The 12,250-nt window shown below is 41.0% G+C and overlaps 1 protein-coding gene and 1 pseudogene across 3 annotated transcripts in view; both read left to right on the top strand.

The window, feature by feature from the left end:
* The window catches only part of oxsr1b (oxidative stress responsive kinase 1b), a 250,226-nt gene that overhangs the window by 37,475 nt on the left and 200,501 nt on the right, over nucleotides 1–12,250 (top strand). The window lies entirely within an intron of this gene.
* LOC121279482 lies at nucleotides 7,607–7,755 on the top strand (annotated as a pseudogene).

Here is a 12,250-nt window from a genome sequence, read left to right as displayed (position 1 = left end):
CTTCAACTTTAGCTAACTGTCCCCCTTTCTGAGGAACTTTATCAAATGCAATGCAGGGTCTCTAGAGTTAAGTCAGAGATTGAATGATGGAACTGGCTCAAAGGGCTAAGTTGCACACTCCTGATCCTATGTTCTTCAGTCAGCTGCGAGAATTGCAGGCACTTTTGCAATATAGTAGTGGAGTTGATGATAGATATATACTTCCCTTTTTTTTGGCTGCATTTCATAGTTTGCAATCACTGCCCCGAATTCCAGATTATTCAATGTAGAATGTGACTGTGGTAGATTGGAAAACTACTTTAAAAAGTAGAACGGTTGCAGGCAATGGTTAGCATTTAAGAAAGGGGTCTGCCAGTTTGGTAGCTAGTCCAGTGTGTTTGCATTCTGGGTTCCCATATTGCGCAGACTGGTTCTTTCTACTGAATGTAAAAAGGAGAGCACAGCTTTCACTATTCATTCTACTGAAACAAGGTCAGGAAATCCCATTTTGTGTAACATAAAAAACCTCCCATCTGCCTTCTTGTTTTTGTACTCGAGAAAGTACCTTTGTTTCCCCCCATTGCTAGCAACAGGGTGCATCAATGAAAGTGTACGTTAACATAGTGGTTATGTTACTGAGCGAGTGAAAGGAGTTCTGGACTAGTGATCCAGATACATGAGTTCAAATCCTCCCATAGTAGCTGGGTAATTCAAATTCCGTTAACTAAATTGATCTGGAATAAAAAGATAGCGTCACCAATTTAGACCTTGAAACTGTTGGATTGGTGTTTAAAAACTTATCTGGTACACTAATGCCATTTTTAAGAAATCTGCAGTCCTTACCTGGTCTGGCCTAAACATAGCAGCAATGTGATTGCCTCTTCACTGCTCCCTGAAATGACCAAGCCAGCCACATAGTTGGATTCACTACCACCTTCTTAAGGGAAATTAGTGATGGGGATACTGCCCTATCTAGTGGCACCCACATCTTGTGAATGATGATTTTTTAAAAAAGGTCAGTAATCTGTAGCTCAGTGATTCATGTCATCAGTTTGCTGCAGTGTTCCATGGTTCAGCAACAAATAATGAGGAGAAACCTAGTTCTCTTTCCTCCCTTGGATTCGATTCCATGTTTTTAGCATTAGATAGCTACAATATAATGCAATTTGCCAGTTTGAGAGATGCTTTTTAAATGGCTATTTTTCCCCCACCGCACACTACTTAAAGCTATTGACTTATGGCAGGGTAATTCTCAAAGGACCAGCAGGCATCTAGTTGCTTCCCCCTACCTCACACATTAACCTAGATGATAAATGTTGACCACCTGTTTGGCTGTGGGAACATTACAGTTGAATATGTCTAGATCCCACCTGACATACGTGCTGTGAGCTTTGCAGCAATTATCACCAGATAGAAATCCTCTCCACTAGCCCAGGGGTCGTAAGGTGAAAGTAGCAATCTGATTACTGACCCCTCTTGACATCAGCTAACTCAGTGACAAATAGAAATGCTCAGCAAACCTGGCAGCATCTGGAGAGAGAGAGAGATAAAGAGTTAACCTTACAGTTAATTCTTTGGATGATAATCAAACTGGATCATTTTGGTGTGCATGACTTAGTTTCACAATGTACAATGAAGTTGCCAACTGAGCCACTGGTTTGGCAGGTGATACCAGTTTTATGGCATTGCTCAGTACGTTAGCAGTGCCCATGAAATACTTTTCTTACAAATTTATTTCAGATCATGTGTGGCCACTGAAGTACCAGATGAATGTTCAAATACCAGCATTTGTTTCTACTGACTGTATAAAATCAAACACCAAAATTCTTCTAAAACCATCTAAAATAGCCAATCATGATTTCTGCAGTCATGTGTAATGCTCAATTACTGCTCATGTTGCTTTGAGGAAAGCTGCCCACTAGTAATGCTATAATGCAACTGTACCCACATCCACTTTATCTGCAGCATGTCCCTCTTGTTTCTTTCACTGTCCTTTGTCCTCTTCAAGGAGTAGACTTTCTCATTGGATTATGCTTTCCTTGGTGCCTGTTGTCCTCCAGTACCTCACTGAAGTGCCCAACATTCATGGGTCAGTGACTGAATACTGGCAGGCTCCGATATTTTTTTTCTCTGTTCTCATGTGCATTTCCACAAGGACTGTTTACAATCATGATCCAACTGAGCAGCTATGTTTTTGTGATTACTCCCGGGAGGCTAATTGTCATGAGCCTTGTAATGCTCTAAGATCAGCTAACTCAACAAAACCAGTGAAACTAAATCAGTATATGCAGTTGGACTCGTAACTGGGTTACCTATAACTAATTATGTATAAATCTGTGTGGCATGATATTTATCCAAAGTGTATGCTTGTTTGTTTTTATGTATCCCTTTCTGCCCAATCCTGCCCCCATCCTTTGGTCCCCTCTGTACTTCACTTCGGCTGGAGAAATATTGGGATCTGTTGCAGCTGTGCTTATCCCAATTTTTTTAAAGAATGAGTTTGTTCCCTTTTTTTAAATAGGAAAATTAAAAGTCCTAATCGTGAGAAATTTTGCTTGCGGGGCTAAACATATACCAAACCAACTGAAAAACTGCAAGTATTAGGTCACCTGATATCAGGGTGTCCATTTTTGCCTAGCGAATGACTTTTTTTATCTGACTGCTTACATTTCAATTTTTAATGCATTTTGTATCTCCTCCCTTTTTTAATTTTCAGAATCATACATTGTTTAGATTAGTTAAAATACCTCTGTTATTGTGCTACATAGCTCAAGAATAGATATTTTTGCATTGGAAAGGTGTCATACTGAGTCACCAGAATTCGAGCGGAGCTAAACTAAAATGGTTAAATTAGGAGCACAGGTTGCATAAACCTGGCTTATTCCCTTTTGAGTTTGTAAGATTGATAATCTAATTGGATTCTTCAAAATTATAGATATTCAATAGGGTAGATACAGAAGAACCATTTTCTCTGGCGGTGGAATTTAGAACACGTAGATATAATAAAATTAAATCTTGGACACTTAGGAGTGAAATCATAAGCACTTTTTCCACACATTTGAGAACCTGGAACTGTCTTTTCCAAAAGACTGGAAGCAGAATCAATTTAAACTTTCAGTGCTGAGTTCAATACGTTTAGTTAGGTAAGTGTTCCAAGCAGTATGGAGTTGACCTATAGTCTAATAGATTGGTGTCATATAAGGGTTCAATTCTAACTGATATACTAATGATATACAATACACATCATCGCGGGAAGTGATGCAATATCTCACTCTCTTGTAGAACCTCGTGGTAGACACAGCATAAGATGTTCTAATAAAGTTAATGTTTTCCTTACAGAATACTTAGTTGAGGTATTAGTACAAGTACAAGAGTATTATAGAATAGTCTCAAAGGATTGAATGGCTTTGTCCAGGTACTATGATCTACCTTGCCTACATTCTCGTATGACAGAAACCTCCATTGTGGGTCAAGCGCTCCCTCCGCAATGTTTCTAAACCTACTCTGTAGGTGTTCCCCTTTTCCCTCAGAAATCCTCCCCACACAAGTTTGTGATACCAGATGCACATTATGCCCTGAACAGAATGACCAGCAAGATAAGTTTCTTTTAATTCACAATTGCTTTATTGAATCACCCACAACTCCACAGTACAAAACCGAAAATTTAAAACAACCTATTCTCCGTACCTGACAGTCACCATGACTCGGTTAAAATTTACAAAATGGGAAGGTGGTGGCGTAGTGGTATTTTCACTAATCCAGAGACCCAGGGTAATGCTTTGGGGACCTAGGTTTGAATCCCACTACAGCAGTGGAATTTGAATTCAATAAATATCTGGAATTAAAAGTCTAATGATGATCATGAAATCATTGTCGATTGTCATAAGAACCCATCTTGTTCACTAATGCCCTTTTAGGGAAGGAAATCTGCAGTCCTTGCCTGGTCTGGCCTACATGTGACTCCAGACCCACAGCAATGTGGTTGACTCTTAAAAATGCCTTCTGAACAAGGGCAATTAGGGATGGGAAATAAATGCTGGCTTAGCCAGCAATGCCCACAATCCACGAATGAATAAAAAAAAAATAGGCAAAACACCACGTCCTGTCCTGAAATCTTAAGAAAAAAGTTCTCAAACCAATATCACCAAGGTATGGCTGAAACTTACAATCCCCAGCATGGCTGGTCTGGCCGGTGTTGACAGTAGGCCTGAGTCAAAGTGACCAAACTCGACTATTCTGACCCCTAAGCTTGCTTTGCTGTTCAGTTAAATTATGGCTAATTCGTTCTGCTCCACACTGGTTGGAAACATTGAACCTAAAGCTCTCAAAGACCTCTGGATCAGAGTCAATTTCATTCTTAGCTGGTTGACCATCATTTATATTACTTTTATTTATCCTTCCATCTTGCAGTAGTTTACAATTACCATTACCAAGTTCATCAGCTACTCTTAGTTGTATATTTTGTACAATTCACTTGCTTTGTACTTAACAGTTTTTGGGTTTGGAATTGTGGTTGTACATTGGAAAGAGATCTATGTGCCACCAATACATGAAAAGGGCATTGCCTGAACTGAGGATTTTACAGGCCCATTAGCTTGAGTTCAGTCTTGACAAGTTGAGAGAATGATTTATAAGAGAAATGTGTTTGAACAAATTGATAAGAGTTCTTGCAAGATTTCTGGAAAAGGAAATCATGACTTCACTTTTTGGCTGGTTCACTTTTGAAGTTTCTAGGTTGTTGGAATTAAGTTGGTTAAGATCAGAGGAATTAGATAGCATAAAGTACTTTCCCTGTTTCTGTGGCCAATTTTTAGTTTCAACCAAAATCATTTCTAAAGACAGATTATTTGATCATTATCTCATTGCTGTTTGGTAGAACTTGGAAATTGGCTGTTTCATTTCCTGCAATACACTTCAGAATATTTCATTGGTTGTAAAGTGCTTTGGGATGTTCTGAAGTCATGAAAGATGGTGTTTAAATGCAAGTCTGCCTTTTAATACTGTAAAACATTCTAAACAAAGCTTGAGCAGTTATTCAATGTTTAGAACAAAACTATGCATAAGAATTAAATGGATAATGAAGGAATCACCTGGGAAATGTTTTGATTATCTTCCAGAATTGAAGAATTTTCCATTTTTACCCCCTCTACATTGGGAGTGGGAGGATTGAAGTGGGTCATAATGTTTAAGTTTTTCATAGCAATAACATGTTATGGAAGTGGCTAGTTTGCTATCAAATGTTCATATGATGGTATGAACCACTCTACTTTAACACTTGTTGGTTTAATGCTACCTGATGGAAAGATAAATTTTATACTCTTATGGGAACTTTGATCATTTTGCACATCCCCTTGTCAAAAGCTTTGAATAACTCCTCATTCCTTAAAAGAAATTAATTTTATCTGCAGGGGTGGTAAGGTGGGGAGGGGCTAGGGCTGGCAGGGGTAAGAAAAACATGAATGGAGAGAAAAAATTGATAATGTTACAAACCAGATTCTAGATATCCAATCCACATTAATTGATTTAACTGTTAAACTCCTGTTATAACCTCAATAATTTGGAAGGCAGCGGGGGAAAAAAATAGATGTTGTATCCTCCAAGATGTTACAACCCACTCTTAACAGTTTTTTCCCTCGCCTATCCTGAAGGGACAAATAGGCTTGGATGTAATTCCATAAGTCATCAATCTCCAGGTGTGTGTCCACTCAGTGAACAAGCTATTTGACAGTGGACAACAGCAGCTGACTGACCATGCTCTCACCCAATCTTTCCAGCAACAATCATTAATTGCATATTCATTTGGACCCCTAGTGGAGGGTTTAGCCTACAAAGTCGTAAGGGTGCTTGGCCTGAATAGCCAAGTGGTTATGGTACTGAGTTTGTAACTCCAAGATCAAGAGTTCAAATCTCACAATGGCAAACTATGAAACAATGTAACTTCATCTGAAACAGATGGAAACAGGTTTGTACTCGAAAGAGCTACTCTGATACGATGGTTTGCATTAAAAGCTTGGCCTAAATAGCCAAGTGGTTATGGTACTGGGTTTGTAACCCCAAGATCAAGAGTACAAATCTCACAATGGCAAACTATGGAACAATGTGACTTCATCTGAAACAGATGGAAACAGGTTTGTACTCGAAAGAGTATCAAGAGTTCAAATCTCACAATGGCAAACTATGAAACAATGTAACTTCATCTGAAACAGATGGAAACGAATTTGTAAGGCTTGGCCTAAATAGCCAAGTGGTTATGGTACTGGGTTTGTAACCCCAAGATCAAGAGTTCAAATCTCGCAATGGCAAACTATGAAACAATGTAAATTCATCTGAAACAGATGGAAACGGGTTTGTACTCAAAAGGGTTATAAAGTCGTAAGGGGGCTTGGCCTAAATAGCCAAGTGGTTATGGTACTGGGTTTGTAACCCCAAGATCGAGTTCAAATCTCACAATGGGAAACTATGAAACTACATCTGAATAGGAACAGATGGAAACATGTTTGTATGTAAAAGAGTTACAAATTGTCTGCAAGCTTGGCCTAAATAGCCAAGTGGTTATGGTACTGGGTTTGTAACCCCAAGAGACTCGAAAGAGTTACAAAGTCGTAAGGTACCATAAAATAATTGAGAATTTTTTCATGGTAGTGAGACTGCTGAATTTACCAGTAGATTACCGGTGAGCTTTTAGCAAACTGTCCATAGGACCAATGGATGTTTTTCGACACCTGCATATGCTTGCGCTTTGTAGCTCTGGGACGTGGGGAACTCGTTCTGGGAATTTACAAACCGCTTGCACTAAAAACAGGTAACTTTGTCAGGCACAGCATAATCCCTTCTGAAATAGTAGTGCTCAATGATTTTGCTAGCTTCTATTATGATTGTCTAGTAGTTACATTGCTTTCAGTTCAAGTTAAAGTGCTGGATCCTGTATAGAGAACAACTAGGAGGTTTATCGTTAGTGTTGGAGATTGATTTGGAAGGAAAGACTGGCCAACCTTGGCATGATTGGTAGCACTCTTGTTTCTGGGTCAGAAGGTCAAATCCCACTCCAGAGACTTGAGCTCATAACCTAGTCTGATACTCCATTGCGGGAGTAGGGGAATGCTGTACTGTTGGAGGTACTGTCTTCTGGCAGAGATAAGACCATAAGACGTAGGAGCAGAGGTAGGCCATTCAGCCTATTAAGTCTGCTTCGCCATTTATTGAGATCATGGCTGATCTGATCCTCAACTCCACTTTCCTGTCTTTTCCTCATAACCCTTGATTCCCTTACTGATTAAAAATCTGTCTATCTCTGCCTTGAATGCGAAACTGAGGTCCTGTTTGCCCTGATTTGGAATTAAAGCATCCTAAAGCATGAGTTTGAAGAGGAGCCAGGGCATTTTCCTTTATATCCCTGCACATTTCTTATAGTGACTAAATTTCAGAAGTACTTCCATGGACTGTGTGGGATGTCCTAAGACTGTGAACAACACTTATATAACTGCAGTGTTTCTTTAAATTCAAGTCTCTTTTCAGACTTGAAAGCAGGCTGAAGTGGGTGCTTTTCATGAAAAAATATTTGAAAGAAATTAAATAGCATAGCTGAAGAAAACCCAGGCCACTGCTTTTTGGCCTGTCACAAAGGTAGATACTTAACTGGCAGGGGAGACAGCAGGATCAAGAAAATGGTTCTCCTAGGGTAGGTCTAGCCTATTGGACTTGGTATGCTGCAATCTCTTCAAATATTGATACTTCATAATTTGTAGTAGTGGAGGACAGAGTTTGTGCTTTCCCCTTGATTATTATGTAACCATTACAGACTGGGGTGCTTCCTCTGGTGCAGTAAGTTAAATTAGCGTGCGAAACTTGGCAGAACAGTACAGGCTCGAGGAAGTGCTGCAATTGAGTTCAGGGCTCTCTTAGGGCAGGCAGTCATTTTCGCTGATCACGTTTGAGGCTTTGGTGACCGATGGGTATTGTAAGAAATGGATTGTCTTTTCAATACTCCTTGCCTTATAGGGTTTGTGGTGGGAGGGGTTGGGGAAGATGTAAGTGAGCTGAGGAGAGAGGAGAAGAATAAAAAAGCAATTGGTGATGTAGTGGTTGGAACTTTTCATTTTTTTTATTTGGTATCCAGCTTAAGCTAGGATTAAAATGGTCCGCTGCAGATGAATCGAAGTATAGCCTGGAATCTTCAAGGGATGATAATCCAGTTATTAGTAGATGCAAAATCACAGCAAGGAACTGTCTGACAATTTGACACATTAGGAGTTTTGACCACAGCTGCATGCAAGAATGATTAGAATGATAAATATCACAATGAGACGTAGGATGGGGTGCTGATTTCAGGCTTGGGTTAAAAGTATTTTATCACGACATCGTAGCTGAACTTGATATGCTGGTGGTGACATTAGTTACAAAGAGGCTGGGAAGTATAATACATTTTTAACCATCAGTTTTAAAATTTTTAGATGAATTAACTAGCGTGTTGACAGAGTGACTCCCTTCTCAATGTGTAATGACTGATACCCATCATTAGCCAATTCAGAATAAGTATGTGATACCTTCTGCATTAACACCTGAGGTGGGTAGGTGTATTGGTTTTTGTTGTAGTATTCTTGTTACTTGTCCTTTCAGAATGATGAAATGCACCTGAGCAATCTTGCAACAATTTTAAAAGTGGTCAATTTGAGTCTCGCGTGCAGATATTCGCAGTATTATGAAGTTCAGTCACTCATTGGAATGGGAGCAGAGCTGAGAACTGTCAATTACCATGACATTGCCTGAAAGCCTCTTTTAAACTGACAAATTGTTCTAGCTTTTAATGGTCTTGGCTTGCCTGTGTAATGCTTCCTTCCCTCCTGCAGCATTGAGTCATTTTTGTTGAACCTCTAAATCATCTGTATAATCCTTTTATTTCAGTAATTAATTCAATGTTAATTATTGCTCTTTTACACTTCTTGTAGCACTTCTAAGGAGAAATTTTCAGCTTGTCAATCCCAGTTGTGTTGTATTCTCAAATGCTTCTGAAGCTTTTGCTGGGTTAGTGGGTACTTCCATTTGAACTGAACAGAGCTATAAAATGTGGAAAATTCTGTTTTCGATATGAACGCTCATTTCAATCCAGGAAATGAATGAGAGCTGCCTCTTAAATTGGCAGGGCAATTTACTTTGTATATTGATATCTGTCATTCATTTATTGGTGTTCATTGTAAGAATTGTTAAGCAGCAATAAAGCCTCCAAATAATTACTTTGCAAACCCTAAGTGAAAGACCGCGTTATTGGGAAATGAAACTAATCGTTTAGCTCTTTCAAAGAGCCAACATAGGTCCTATGGGTTGAATGGCCTCCTGCACTGTGCAGCTCATTGTGAAGCAATGTATTGCCATTGGGTTGTAAGGAGGCTGTTTTCAGTATTGGAGCAAAGTGCTTGAGTTGCAAAATTTCAAGTTGCCCTTGCACCGCAGCACCCCCCCCCCCCCCCCCCCCAACCTCCTCTCCACCCCACCAACAGCCCCAGTTTTCAGTCACTGCCTTGCCTTCATCATCATTTTCGCAAGACAGCTTAATAGTAGGATATTTGTGCAACCAGGACAGTGGCCGGTATACTACAGTTGACTGCAGAGGAGGACCCTGGGACAGGCAGTCAGCAGCACTTGGATCTAGTCTATCTAGAAGATCTAGCATCTAGTCTCTACTCCAAATAGGAGTAAGGGTAAAATAAAAGCAAGGGTCCGTATTCTATTTAGTTAAGAAATATCTGGGGAGCTCAGTCCTGTGATTTGCACATCCTGTGCTATGTGGGAAATCCTAGATGCTCCTGGCAGCCTGGATGACCATGTGTGCTGGAGGTGCCTCTGACTGGAGGAACTCAAGCTCTGGGTTTTGGAGCTTGAGTGGTATCTTGGGGCACTATGGTGCATTCACAAGGCTGAGGGGTTTGTGGATAGCACGTTTCAGGATGTGGTCACCCCGCAGCTTAAGGAAGTGCAAGCAGACAGGGAATGGATGACACCAGACAGAAGGGAACCAGGCAAATAGCGAGGGAATCCCCTGAGTGCATCTTGTTCGCAAACCGTTTTTCGGCCTTGGAAAGCAGTGAGAGTGACGGTTCCTCAATGGAGGCCAACCAGAGGCAAGGCCATGGAACTGTCAGTCAGCTGCTCAGCAGAGGAGGAAGAAGTGTGGAAGGGCAATAGTGGTAGGGGATTCATTAGTGAAGAGAGTGGACAGGTGCTTCTGTGGCCGCAGACGTGACTCCAAGATAGTATGTTGTCCCCGGGTGCCACAGTCAAGGCTGTCGCGGAACAGCTGCAGGGTATTCTGAAGGGGGAGGGTGAATAGCCAGAAGTTGTGGTCCATGTTGGGACCAATGACCTGGGAAGGAAGAGAAATGAGGTCCTGCAAGCAGACTTTAGGTAGGAAATTGAAAAGCAGGACTTCAAAGGTAGCAATCTCTGGATTATTGCCGGTGCCACGCAGTAGTGAGTATAGGAACAGAAGGATAGATCAGCTGAATGTGTAGCTGGAGATATGGTGCAGGAGGGAGAGCTTTAGATACCTGGAGGAGGTAGGACCTGTACAAGTTGGATGGGTTACATCTGAACAGAAATGGGAACAGCATCCTTGCAGGGAGGTTTGCTAATGCTGTTGGGAGTGGATTTTAACTAAATTGGCAGGGGGATGGAATCCTGAAAAGCATTTCAGAGGGGATAGAACCTGAGATGGAATTAGAAGTTAAACTGTTAGTGAGTCTGGAAGGCAGAGGAAACATAGGATAGGAAGGGAGTATAGCAAGGCTAAATGGAATATATTTTAATGCAAGGAGCTTGAGGAATAAGACATGAACTGAGGGCGCAGATAGGTACGTGGGAGTATGATATTATAAACTATGACTGAGACTTGGCTAAAAGTGGGGGACCAAGTCTGGAGAACCCTGGATGTCAAGGGGCATAAAGGTTAGGATTAAGAAAAAGAAGCTTATGGCAGATACTGAGGGCTCAGTATGGCAGAGCCCCTAGAGAAGTGTAAAAAGTGCAGGGGGACCTTCAAAAGGAAATTAGGAAGGGTAAGAGAGTGCATGAGAGAGCATTGGTGAATAGAATACAGGAAAACCCAAGGGGTTTTAAAAAATATATATAAAGAGCAAGAGAATAACTAGGGAAAGAGTAGGGCCAATTAGGGACCATAGAGGTAATGAGTATGGGGACTGGGAAGATGTGGGTACAGTCCTCAGTGGATACTTTGCATTGGTCTTCACAATGAAAAAGGACATCATAGGTATAGACATCAGAGTGGTGAACTGTGAAATATTAGAAATTAACAGAGAAGGTTTAGCGACCTTAAAAGTGAAAATATCTACAGGCTTGATGAGGTGTATCCCAGGCTGTTGAGGGAGGTAAGGGGAAAGATATCGGAGGCCCTGGCAGTAATTTTCAAATCCTCTCTGGCCTTAAGTGAGGTGCCAGAGGACTGGAGGACTGCTAATGTTGTCCCATTATTTAAAAAAAGGGAGAGGGATAGACCAGGAAATTATAGGCCAGTCAGCCTAACATTGGTGGTGGGGAACTTACCAGAAAGAATTCTCAGGGACAGAATATATCTGCACTTGGAGAGGCGCAGATTAATTGGGGCTAGTGAGCATGGATTTGTTAAGGGAAGGTTGTGTTTGACAAATTTGATCAATTTTTTTGAGGAGGTAACCAGGAGTGTTGATGAGGCTAATGTATTTGATGTGGTCTGCATGGACTTTAGCAAGGCTTTTGATAAAGTCCCTCATGGCAGACTGTTCAAGAAAGTAAGAGCCCATGGGATCCAAGGCAAAGTAGCATGTTTGATCCAAAATTGGTTGAGAGGCAGGAAGCAGAGGGTGATGGTAGAGTGATGTTTCTGTGACTAGAAGTCTTTTTTCCAGTGGAGTTCCGCAGGGCTTGGTGCTGGGGCCCTTGCTGTTTGTGTTGTACGTAAAATGACTTGGTCATACCCACTACATTTAAGTCCAAGAAGTTCGCAGATGACATGAAAATTGATCAGGTGGTAAATAGTGAGGAGGATAGCCATAAACTGCAGGAGGAGATCAATGGATAGGTCAGGTGGGCAGAGCAGTGGCAAATGGCATTCAGCCTGGAAAAGTGAGGTAATGCACTTGGGGAAGGCTAACAAGGCAAGGGATTACACAATGAATGGAAAGTACTGAAGATCAGAGGGACCTTGGTGTGCATATCCACAGAATCTTGAAGGTAGCAGGGTAAGTAGACAAGGTGGTTAAGGAGGCATATGGGATTCTTGCCT

The sequence above is a fragment of the Carcharodon carcharias genome, chromosome 6 (assembly GCF_017639515.1).
Source record: "Carcharodon carcharias isolate sCarCar2 chromosome 6, sCarCar2.pri, whole genome shotgun sequence".
Lineage (NCBI taxonomy): Eukaryota > Metazoa > Chordata > Chondrichthyes > Lamniformes > Lamnidae > Carcharodon > Carcharodon carcharias.
This window is presented reverse-complemented; position numbering and strand designations above follow the sequence as displayed.